At 35.0% G+C, this 13,102-nt stretch overlaps 1 pseudogene; it reads right to left on the bottom strand.

The window, feature by feature from the left end:
* Positions 1–559: 559 nt before the first annotated feature.
* On the bottom strand, positions 560–1,318 carry LOC124975273 (eyes absent homolog 3-like; annotated as a pseudogene).
* Between the last annotated feature and the right edge of the window lie 11,784 nt (positions 1,319–13,102).

The following is a 13,102-nucleotide window of genomic DNA, read 5'->3' as shown; positions in this document are numbered from 1 at the left end:
TTCAATTACTATCTTAATGAAAACATTACATGTCTCATTATTGCTAGATAAAGAAAAGGGAAGGGGGAACCCTGCTTCAGAGACCAGACCCTTACATGTAAAAACAACTACACATTCACTGGAAAGAATTTCTACAACTAAAAAGATCCTAAAGACTGCAAGAGGTATTCTTATAAAACTTTGCTGCATTTATCTTATCACAAGGATAGCTCTCAGTCTGGTCATGGACTAAGAGTTCAACTCTGCCCCAAGAATTTCCTTTTTTTTTTTTATTCTTTGGAAGAAAACAGAAATAAAAGTGTTGCAGTGGCAGTAGGTCCACTGTACTCTCATCCAACTCTCTCCTGCATCTATACAAGGATGAACATGGGGCTGCAGCTCACTCATAGCAAAAATTGCTGTTGTTGGTTCTAATTGTGTTCTTCCCAGCATTCCTTGGAGAGAGAGAAGGAGGAGGGGAAGGAGAGAAGAATGGGAAGAAATTTCCCAGTCGGTTTTGGACTCTGACTCCCTTCAGGAATGAAAAGGAGCTCATGAGGAAGACTCCTCATTTTAGTTCTTAGAAAAAAACAAGTTCCAATGCCTGGTTAAGGGACACTAGGTCTCCAAGGTTTGTGATCCTCTAGAAAATAATGTTGTGCTGCTTGTCCATTTCCAATCACTACATATGTGGATTTCTTCCAAATCTTGCACAATTCTCTCAAAGCAACTCCCCTTACTAGTTTTGGTAGCACTATAGATATTTTCAATAAGAAATATTTCTCCTAGTTCATATAGGGGAAACTTGGTCAGAACTGGAACCAGCTGGGTGCTTTTGATCAGAACTCCTACAATTCTTTCTGAATTGGATGAGAAGTAAGGGTTTTAGTGTAGTTCCTAACTAGTAATAAGTTAAAACTTCAATTTCTGCTCTTAATCTCTGTTGTGCTTCCTTTCTCTGGGGACTGAGGATGCCACCCACATTGCTTTTATGCTTATCATAAACCTCTCTCAATTTTCAGTAGTGAAAAGAGAGTTTTCTCATCCTGTCCACACCTCCCTGGACATCCACAGAAGAATCAAGGCTACCACTGCCTCCTGAGCCATGGAAGCCATCTGTTGAGAAACTGCAGTTGCTAAAGTGTTGGCCATTGTCATCAGAAGACATATCTTCCACATGCATGTGGTCATACTCTTCTAAGTCACTGAAAAATAGATGTGTATCAGACATTTCAAAAATAATTTCTTGATATTTCTTAAAGTAATTGAGGAGTAAAAAGAAGACACAGGAGAGTGAGAAGGGAGCCACAGCACTGTGCCTCAGCAAGAACCCAGTCATTTACCTCAGCCTCTCTCCTCAAGCAGGAGCCTCCACCCTTCCCTTGTCCTCAGGCCTTGAGGACGCTGCAAGGGATGGAGAGGAGAGTGGGCAAGGAGCACTGGGAGGAGGCAGCCTGGCAGTGGGGAGGTCACCTGCCAACCCCTACTCCTTCCCTTGACTTTCCTCCAAGCTTGGGAGATATTGATGAAGGAGATGAGGATGGAGGTGAAGAAGATGATGAAGAAGGGGAGGAGGATGAAGATGACTAATTGAACACTGAGGATTCCAATCTCTTTCTTTCTTTTTTTCTTATTTTATTCTATTTTTATTCGGTCCCTGAGAGAAGCTGCAGTGTCCCCCCACCCTCATTGTGCTCACTTGCCCTGTTCTTGAGCTCTCTCTACTCAAACCATGGTTCTCAACTTACCTGGGGGCAGGGGATACCTTGAGTGGAGTACAATGGGAAAAGAATCTCTCTACACCTTTCTGTTCTAAATTCATTTTTATCCCTTTTTTTCATACCAGGGATTGAACACAGAGGCACTCAGCCACTGAGTCATATCTTCAGCTCTACTTTTTGTATTTGATTTAGAGACAGGGTCTCACTGAATTGCATAGTGCCTTGCTTTTCCTGAGTTTGGTTTTGAACTCTGGATCCTCCTGCCTCAGTCTCCCAAGTCACTCGGATTACAGGCCAGTGCCTGGCCATTTGTATACTTTCATATCTCAAAACAAAACAAACAACTGTATGGAATCACCACCACGATGCTCTATAGGAAAAATGAAAAACCTGTTCGCTTCACTCTACTGGATTCAGGAGGGTTCTAGGCCTCTATGTGGTAGTACATAGAATTTTAATTTTTCTCATTTATCTGTGTATTGGGTTCAGAGATTACACTGTGTCTCTATGTGAATATGCTGTTAGCATTTACCAACATGTATCTGTCTACTTTTTCTTGCTTAAAAAAAGAAAAAAGAACTTTTATAAAAATGAGTTATAGAAGGTCAGCAAAAGGTGGGTTTGAGATGTATGGGTGGGTTAAGTGGGCATTTTGACAACATGGCTTCTCCTTTGGTGCGCTTAATTGTGATGTTTAATGAAACTTCCTTGCAGTTTAAGATGACACTTTTAAAATAAAATTCTCTGCTAACGATGACTTCAGCCCTGACACTTGATGGAAGAAACAGCAGAGCCTCTATGATCTTGGAATTGACATTCTTTATTATAATTTTGTTTGCTCATTTTTAAATTTTCTTTTTTTGTTTTCACTAGAAAGATGATATTCAGTTTTAAACATTCAAAGTGTACATGTTGACTGTTAGAATAAAACTAAATGTGTTCAGAAAGAATTTGAGGCTTTTCTCTCAGAATAGATATACTTTTAGTATGACCTTCCAAGTTTGACTTGTATAATAACATTATCATTATTGTCACCCTAACTTTGCATTTTTTTAATACACACTTTGCAGGATGACCTTAGGGCAATGTGGACTGAATAAAGGGATTTGAATTGATGTTTTAATGTCTCTATGACTGGGAAACGTGTACAATTTGCTATTGATTCCTGAAAATTACATGTCACTTGGAATACTAGAAACTCAAAACTGAGTTCTGAGTTATGCCCTTGAATTTTATCTCAAATTGGCAGTTTTTAAAGTGAGCCTTCATTTACCTGGATATAGTAGCACTTGTCACCACCATCAAATAGACCTAGTGGTCTAATGTCAAACTCTATGTGGGACAGTTGCTGGCATATATTCCTTGGCTCTTAAAAGTGTGGCCAAGAATATAGACCCTTAGAGTAAGAAGTCCAGGCTAGGGTCCAGGAAGATGTATTCATCTTTTAAGTCCCAGATATCTGGCATAAATTTCTCCAACACCAATGTGTGGGTCTGGGTGGGATGATGAACACTGCTCTGTTTGCTCAATGCTGCTGTGCAGAAAGCACAGTAGCATTTTGAAAAACTACCTAATGCATAAGCTTTTTAATGTAAAATGTAGCTGAAATTAAATTTCACTTTTTCAGAGGTGAATTAATGGACAGTCTGGTCAAATTCAAATATTTTGTTGTACAAAATTTCATATATGGAACTGTTCCAACAATAGGCAAAGTGTAACAAAAATATGCACAGCATATAATTTCTTCACAAGTGTCTATTTACAAATACATCACTGTATACCAGGCAGGAATCTTGCTCTAGTACAGGAACATAAATCAGATACACTTAATATATACGCTGTTTTTAGTTTTCAAAAATTCAAGATAAAATAGTAGTTATTTTGAGGAAATGTTGTATACATGATCCAGATATAGTTAGCAAAATAAATAAGAATAAAATTAGATTACTAAAGTATTCTTTTTCCTTTCTTATCTGCAAGTTGAATTGTTACTATTTTGAGCATGTTCAATGTGTTAAATGCCAGATTTTTGTTTCACCTGTCCCACATCTGTAGATCTTTTTCAGTAACTTCAGAGGAAATTCTGTGTTCAAGGAGATATGAGCATATATAAGAGAAAAATGAGGGTTTCATTTCTATTTGGTGTAAAAGAGATATCAATGGGACAGCAAAGATAAAATGAAAAGGAAAATGGTTCATCAATGCAAATGAAGGTACTGGTATACTGTTATACATGATAAAATGAAATACCAAATAAGAACCTAAACTTTTTAAGGGATAAAAAATGAGTGTTTGACACTGGTGTTAGTTTAAATATATACTTATGTATTTTTTTTTCCATGGCATCAAAACAACCTTGAATGCTGTCACAAAATCAAAGTTTGATTTCAATTTGGACCACATGCAAAACCAAAATATTTCCAATTTCTATTTATGTTGTTTGCTTTGAAATATATTAAATTAATAGCCATTTTTCTTTTCCCATATAATAGTTTTTTTACAAACTCCCAACTTCCTTTTTTTAATTCATTCTTTTTAGTTCAACCTATTCCAGAACTTTACTACAAGATTATACCTGAATTTGAGGAATTCTGGAGAACCATATCAACAAGATTTTAATTTTCCATAAGGCTGAATAGTGTGAGGCTTGACTCTGAAGTGATTACAGTACATAGGATTCAGTGGCAGTTCCCAAAATCTTGTTATATGTTTATTCAACAAAACAAATAAGAGGTAAGCAAGTCCAAACAACAGGAAAGCACCTTTTTTCCCTCTCCTGTGTTTAATACACTAGCATACATTTAAAGAATAAACAAATCTTGATTTTTTTTTTCTTTAAATGAGTCCATTTTATTTTTACTTGATTACTTATTACAGGAAAAAATAACTATAGGAAAAGTCAGCTATTAATTCTTGTCATAGAAGTGACAATAGCTGCTTACTAAAAGGCACTATTTTCAATTGGCACAAGTCCATTTTCTTTCTTTCTTTCTTTCTTTCTTTCTTTCTTTCTTTCTTTCTTTCTTTCTTTCTTTTTTACGGTGCTGGGGATTGAACCCAGGACCTTGTGCTTGCAAGGCAAGCACTCTACCAACTGAGCTATCTCCCCAGCCCACAAGTCCATTTTCTTTCAAAAGCAAATATTATGTCTTAAAATAATATAAAACAATTGCTGCAAACTTCTAGGAAATTGTTTTAAGAAATAAATGGTTTTAAGGAAATGGATCAAATCTTATGAGGAATTTCAGACACCATAAAAATTGTTCACCTTTTGTGAAATTTTAATTTGCCATATGATAATGTGCCATACAAAAAAAAAAAACAAAAACAAAACAAAAACAAAACAAAACAAACTGAAACACAGTCTATGTTCATCTAGTAACTAGTACTGAAAATGTCCATGCTAACAAGGGTATTTCCTTTGTTTTATTTGTATAACTTTAGTTTTATGGCCTATAAAATGTTTTTCATTTCTAAATATCTAGTTTAAAAATCCTATGTTGATAATTTTCTTAGTCCCAACTTTGATGACAGTCAGTATTCCCTGTCTAAAATGCAGCACAACTGAACTAATTGCAAAATCAATTAACCTTACTTCTTTTCTTCAAAATAATTTAGAGGCAGTGTTGAGACAATCTTCACTGACCAATTTAAAACACACATCTCAATTTCATTTCTCAATTTTCCCTCTCACTGAAAAAAAAATTTTTTTAATTTTATTAATTATTTTCATGCTTCTTTTCTTCCCTACATCTATGGATTTCAAATGGAAATTAATATTTGATAATAAATCCAAGTACCTAAAGAAGAAAAACATATTAATAGAGTTTTGATTTAACTGCTAAGTGAAATAAACCAGATACAGAACATCAAAGGTTAAATGTGGAAGCTCAGGGGCAAGGGTATAAGAAAAAAGTGGTCTCAGGCAAAGAGAAAAAGAAGAGAAGATGAGGATCAAGATGGAACGAGGAGAGGAAGACATAAAGAAGTATTAAGAACAAAATCTACCGAGTTATCACTAAAATAAACACAATGATAGAAGAGAGATCAGTAGAGTATAGTAAACAGGTTGGTAGGGAGATGGGAAGGAAGGGGAAGGTACTGAGGAATGAGATTAATCTAATTATGTTATGTACATGTATGAATATAGTATACTGAATCCTAATACTAAGCATAATTACAATGTACCAAAAAAATTTTACAAAGATTTTTTATTTAGATCAGTCCAAATTCAACCACTGATTTATGTGATGACTTTGTATTTGTCACTTTAGATTTCCATATTGACTTTCTACCAAAAAAAATAAATAAATAAATATCACCTCTTTCTCTATTGAAGGATGTGAAAATTATCCCATGTTGGCATAACATTTAGAGATTATCAGAAAGAAAATGATATAGGAGAATTGAACATCTTTATAAGGTAGGTCATTCTAAGTATGATCATTGTGATGGAGACAAAACTTCCACTAGAACTATGAAAAAATAAAGTCGGAAGAGTGGGTTTATCCCCATGCCCAGGATAGTGACTGACATACAGTAAGTGCTAAATTTCCCAAAAGGTGTCTTTCACAATTCTGTACTCCAATCAAAAGGGGAAACTGCAACTATATGCTATATATAAACACATTTTCATGCCTATGTGTTTATAGCACAGTGCATTTTACCCTAAATACTGCTCAAGGAAATTAAATTGGGATGAGGCTAATGTATGTTATTAAAGGCACATATTAGAAATTTTAAATTACATTTTGAAAAGCAGCATCTAAACAATGAAACTCAGGTTTTCTTATTTGTTTTTCAAATAATAATTCTCATTTTAGTGATGGATCAATGAGATTCACTGTCCAGTTTTTAAAAAAATCATTAGCCAGGTATGGTTGTATATGCCTGTAATCCCAGCAGCTCAGGAGGCTGAAGCAGGAGGATCATGAGTTCAAAGTCAGTCTCAGCAATTTAGCAACTCACTAGAACCCTGTCTCTAAATAAAACATATAAAAGGGTTAGGGATGTGGCTTAGTGCTTAAGCACCTCTGGGTTCAATCCCTAGTACCAAAAAAAAAAAAAAAAAAAACCTAAGCCAAATAAAATAGACATTAGTATTTTGAAAAACTGAATAGTACCGGGTACTTTTTTTTTAAATACAAGAAAAGGAAAGGATCCAGGAAGAGCTTATAATATAAAGGAAGAAGGTGATGCCTTCTTAAGGGCATAAGAAATAAAATGTGTGAATAGCTAGTGGAATTGTTTAGAATAGCCATGGAGATATTTTATAGACCTCTGAATATAAAGCTTAACAGGTCATTTTAAACTTTTAATTATATTAAAGGGGCTATAATCTTAATTTTTCTTACTAAAAATACCTGACTATAGAACTTTAGAAGACTGATTCTCTGAACTTGTTTTGATTTTATATTAATCAATATTCAGCTAGTTACTTGACTGAAAACAAGATTTCCACCTGAGGTAGATCACTTTAAAGTTAATGCTAGAATCCTAAACTGTCGGAGACAGAAAGAAGAGACCTCAAAGGTGGTGTAATCCGGGATTTCCCCAAACTGTGGTAGTTTGAATTCAATTTAATGCATTATTTATGGGATTCTGAAATGAAACCAAGTAGAAAATATGAGCAAAACTAACAGGAGTAAAAACTGAGTCAGGGATCCAAGACTCATTCCTGTATTCCAGCTAATGGGGAGGCTGAGACAGGAGCATGGCACATTTGAGGCCAAAAGCATGGGGATGTAGCTCAGTGCTAGAGCACTTTCCTATCATGCATGAGGCTCTTGGTTCAATCCCCAGCATCACAAAAAGAAAAAAAAAAAAAGGCCAAAAACTATTTCAGTAAAATGCATATATACATCCGTGTGCTGGATTACAGTGTAAAATGTCCAAGTTTGAAAGTATGTGGTTTTGGCTTGTGAGAAGATTAAATTCCGGTGTTTAGGTGAGTGTCCTAAATAACATCATTCATTAGTAAAACCTTAAGAGTTCACAGCTCAGTTCTTTTGACCCGAATATGTGCTGTCAGTTAGCGAATAATATATGAAAGTCAAATACCCAGTAAAGAAGTGTTTCATGAATTAGAGACAAAGAATATTAGAAAAAAATACATTCAAATCTGTAACTCCCAAGTATTTAAATTGCATATTCTTTTTTCTCCCCATGGCAAAAGAAGGCAATTCATATCTTATGTTTTTAAGGTTTATACTATTTTTCATTCCTTCCTCAGTATTTACTAAAAACAATATCAAAAAGGGTTTTGTCAGTCTGGGGTTATAGCTCAGTGGTAGAGTCCTTGCCTACCACATGTGAGGCACTGAGTTTGATACTAAGCACCATGTAAAAATAAATTAAATAAAGGCATTATGTCCATCTACAACAACAACAAAAAAGAAAACAGGGTTTTGCCAATATTTCTCTTCTGGGTGATACCATTTTGCTGCAGAATAAGGAGCAAAATAACTAGAATTGCCTATATTTTTAAAAAAAGGACATGGGAACATGTGGAACACTGATATAGTCTGTCAAGTTGACTGAGACTGCAATACTGGGTAATTGTATTCTTCTTAAAATTAAAATTTTATTCCTAAATGTCATTAATTTATTAATTAGTATACCAAAAGAAGACCTTTATTCTAATTTAGAACTGACATTTTTGGTAATGTGAATAATGTGGTTATTTTTGTTCTTAACTCTTTGTATGCTTTATTTTTGAAATGTTATAATATAGTTTTAGAGAGATAAGTAGAATTTTTTACTTTTATTTTCATTGTAACATTTTATTAAAAACTTTTTTAACCATATGAGATAGAATAGTAAACTCCCATGAACGTATTGCTTTAACCATCATGAAACTATGCCCAGTCTCATTTTATCTCTGCCTCCATCTATTTCTCTACCACTGTATCATTCTTAAAGCAAACCAGACAAATGAATTCACCCACATAGTTTTTAAAATTAGTTTTGAACTTTTAAACACTTATGGACTAAGCTATTTTAACTTTTTGTGTGTGTCTCATTCAGTCACATTATAAGTTACCTTGAATCATTTACTACTTTCTTCAATTGTGTATGTATATGTTTGTGTCTGTATTCTCCTGGGTATTGAACCCAGGGGCTCATGCATGGTAAGCAGGTGCTCTACCACTGAGATATATTTCCAGTCCCACTTTCTTTGATTTGTAATTATACTGCTGCTGAACTAAATTTTAAATGTTATGAGCTACTCAATACTCCTTAGTCAAGTGCTATACTATTGTTTTATTTTAGTGTCATAAACTATGCAAAATACCTTCATCAAATACATTTCAATGAATTAATACTTTTTTGAGTATTCTTCTCTAAATCTTTTTAATAGTTTAGAAATATGTAAAATTGTTATATCTCAAGGACAAAACATTTACCAATTTATTTATGGAAATTATACTAAATTTCATTTAAACTTCTATTTCTTTCTTTAAAAATTAACTTTTAACCTAAATGATAATGTCCTTTGAGGTGATAAATATATACTGACCCACTGAAGTGTTCAGACCATCCTTTGAGACCAGACTCTTAGATTAGCTATAAAGTAACTATATCCTAATGGACTACCATATAAGGATGCAGGAAGGTTTTGCTCTCTTGTTCCATGGATTTTTGTTTGCTTCATAGGGTCAGTTGCATGGAACTCTAGAACTTACTCATTTTTCTTACAAATAATAAAAATATTTTTAAAAGATTTAAAGCTACCTAAAATTATCTTTGAAATAGTTAATTTTAAAATATTCCAATGCTGTTGTAATCTTACACTGAAATGTAATACTAAAAACTTAAAGTTTTTATTTTGTTCACTATAATTGTATGGTCCTTAGATATTTAGTACTAGATTGATAAATAATTGCTATAATATTTTTGATGGTTAACAACAGACATATATAAGCATTTGTGAAGTTATTTTTGTCCTGGTAAATTTTGATAACCATTTGATAATCATAATAGAAAATAGGCTATTCTATACACTACTTATATTTACATTCTTCTAATGTTTATGTGATGTAGTCTCATGGCAATCTTAGACTTTATGCATTCTGGAGATAATGCATGTATCTTCTATTCCATTAGAGATTTTTCTAACAGAGTAACAAATTTTTCTACCACTTTATCTGTTCATGTTTCCAGTAGATGCTCATTAAAGGATGTATGGAGAAATGTTACTTTCTAGTACATTGATTTTAAGTCAATGTAACTATAATTTTGCCAAAGGCTATGACATCTTGGTGGGTTCACTCCATTTATATTTATTATTAAAGTTTCAGAAAGTCACTATTTTAAAAAATAGATATGTTATACATGATACAGAAGTAACAGAATATTTCCTCACCATTATCTTCATGCTCATTAGTGATTTGAGATGGGAGAACTTTTCTTGCAAATAAACAAAGCAGAGAAAATTAGTATTATTAAGTACAGTGTACCATGCCTTTACCACAATTAGGATGTAAATATTTTTCACAACTTGAAATTTGATACCTCCAAAAGTAATAAAGAGGACTCTGAATACTGCAATAAATTAGATTTTCACATGGACTGGTTATGTAGCTCAGCGATAGAGTACTTGCCTACCATCTACAAGGCTGTGGGTTCAATACCCTGTACTATTTAAAAAAAAAAAAAGAACATATATGCAAGGCAGAGAATAAAGGCAAAAACAGTTACCCAGGTAATTCAAGAATAAAGGAATTTGTTTTACAATTATCCATGTATTTGAGGCAGAGCTGGAATTTAACTATGAATGTGTACTATCTTTCCTTCTCATACATTTCTCAGATCTCACTGCAATTTGACTCTTCCTCCACCCCCTGCCTCTATTTCACACACTCTTATCTCCATTGTCACGAAGTGCATTGTACCATGGCTTCTTCTTTTTCCACAAGAATGTGTAACTTCTTTGCAGCATTGAAGTGATGGATCTCACACTCACTTTTCTTCTCCTTCTATCTGCCACAACACTATTTTGTTTTATTCTCATTGTTTTGGCAGCACTGAGTATCAAACTGCAGGTCTTGAGCATGCTAGGCAAGTCTGCTACCACTGAGTTGCAACCCCAGCCAGAAACAGTAATTTGGTTTTTGCCTATCCCTCAATACCTAACTCAATCTCTTATTTTTTCTAGTCATTCTGCCCTGTAAATGTTGGTTTTCCTCAGGATTCTGTCTTCAGTACTTTGCTCTTTTCTTGGCTCTCTTCTTGAATAATCTCATCTATTCTCACAGCTTCAGTTACAAACTCTACAGAGAGGTTTAATTCCTACTTCTGTTGTGCATCCCATTATCTGCATTTCTAATTTCTGAACATATGCTTTCTAGACCACTTTGTAAATCCCTCAAAATTATTTGATCTCTACCACATCTGGCTAAGACCGGATCCCAAGGTTCATTCTCAGATAAGGGAATCAGCATCAACTCCAATCAACCAGGCTAGGAGCAGCTTCATATTTGGCTCCTGTCCCTCCTCGTTACTCCATAGCCAAACATTAAAATTTAATAATTCTCTCTAAAAGAATCCTCACATTTATCTTCTCCTTGCTCTTCTCACTGCTACTTCCTTCACTTAGGAAATACTCACTTCTCTCCTTTATGACTTCAGGAGCCCCTGATCTTTCTGACAGCAATACTTTCCACTTACTCTGTCTTCCATATTGCCATTAGAATTAACTTTCAAAAATATAAATCTTGAAACACTCTCTGTGTCCATACAGAGTTCAATTCAAACAGACTAGTATACACTTGAGAAGTGGCAGAAACTTGTTTTCCTGTTTCTCTGGCCACATCTCCTACCCCTTCCTCTCTGCCTTGTTATTTGAAATTTGCCTTGTTATTGAAATGGGGCCTTGTTATTTTGCTGAGTATCTCAATAAGTTGCTCAGCTGAGGCTGGCCTCAAACTTGTGATCCTTCCATGTCTGTTTCCTGAGTCACTGAGACTGCAGGTATGCAGCACCATGCCTTGTGAACCACAATATATCAATGCCAATGAATTTACAGAATTTCCACTAACCTATGGAGATGATTGCAGGTAAGATCACAAAAAGAAATGGTTAAAGACAAAATAAAACATGAAAATCTCATTGCTTTTACTGAAAAGGAGAAGTCTGAAAATTGCTCATGCAAAGAGGAAGCTCCAAGGAGACATTCTAAATACAAAGGAAATGAAACACTTAGGGTGGACTACAATTTGTAGAAGGAAGTTATTTTCACCAAGGAGACCAAGTTTCTGGAGACCTGTTTCACAGTGGGAAACAGAAAGAAGGGAAGGGTGTGGGGCAAGGGCAATACCTAATAACCTAACTTCTTCTACTAAACCCCACCTCCTGAAGGTTCTGCCACCTCCCAGAAGCACCATGGACTGGGGACCAAACCTTCCACACATGATCTTTGAGGGTCATTCAATTTCCAAACTACACCAATTGGTACAGAGATTCTGTTTGGGGTAATGAAAGCTTTAAATTTAGGTGCTGGTAATGGTTGTACAGCATTATGAATTAAACTAATATCACTGACTTGTGGTACTATTATTGTTCCCACTTTAGAGTTAGAAAAATGGAGACTTTAAAGGGCCATGTCTCCATGCCAGTATCTCCAGTAAGTGCTGTGGGAAGGCAGGACAAATCTAGTGTGATTTAAAGTGTCAGGGGCATAGTCTTACCTTGGTCTCCACTTGTCCATAACCCCCTTTTTTTCGATGATACATTCACATGCATTCCCACTGCTACAGAAAATATTGAAGCTGCTGGGACCCCAACCAATGGCACCTGTGACTCCAGCATTTCTATGGTCAGGCTTCCTAGCAGGGTAATAAAAAGTCTCATTAAACTTAATCTCCATGAAGTGAGTCATTAAAAGTGCACAGATTTAAAAAAAAAAAAAAAAAGGAGAGTATTCAATTTAAATCCAAAGGGATTTTTAAATAAACACTATCTTTATTCTTGGACTACTACACCAGGGCAATGAATCAGAGCCCCTCTGCAAAGACAAGGGGGATTAAGGAGGTGAGACCCAGGATATGGAGAAGTGGTTCTGGCCAGAAGCAAAGGGTACCAATCTTATCCAGGGGCCTCTGCATGCCAGGTGCTTGGCATACATTTCCTTCATTTAGTCTCTGTTTCAGTCCTAGAGGGAGGTTTATTATTTCCAGAATACAGGGGGCAGTACAAAACTTCAGTTAAGAGCTTAGCACTTGCAGTAAGTAGAGTGCTCTTGTTTAGATCCAGGCTTCACTTTTTATTATCTCTGTGAGCTTTGGTGAGAGGCCTTATCTACCTGTGCCTCAGGTTCTTCATATTTAAAAATAGGAAAATACTAGTGCTCCTCCCCCAACAACACAGAATCATGGGGAGACTCATGTAGACTCATAAACTCA

The sequence above is a fragment of the Sciurus carolinensis genome, unplaced genomic scaffold (assembly GCF_902686445.1).
Source record: "Sciurus carolinensis unplaced genomic scaffold, mSciCar1.2, whole genome shotgun sequence".
Taxonomy (NCBI): Eukaryota; Metazoa; Chordata; class Mammalia; order Rodentia; family Sciuridae; genus Sciurus; species Sciurus carolinensis.
Note: the sequence above shows the minus strand (reverse complement) of the source record. Positions and strands in the feature narration are given on the sequence as shown.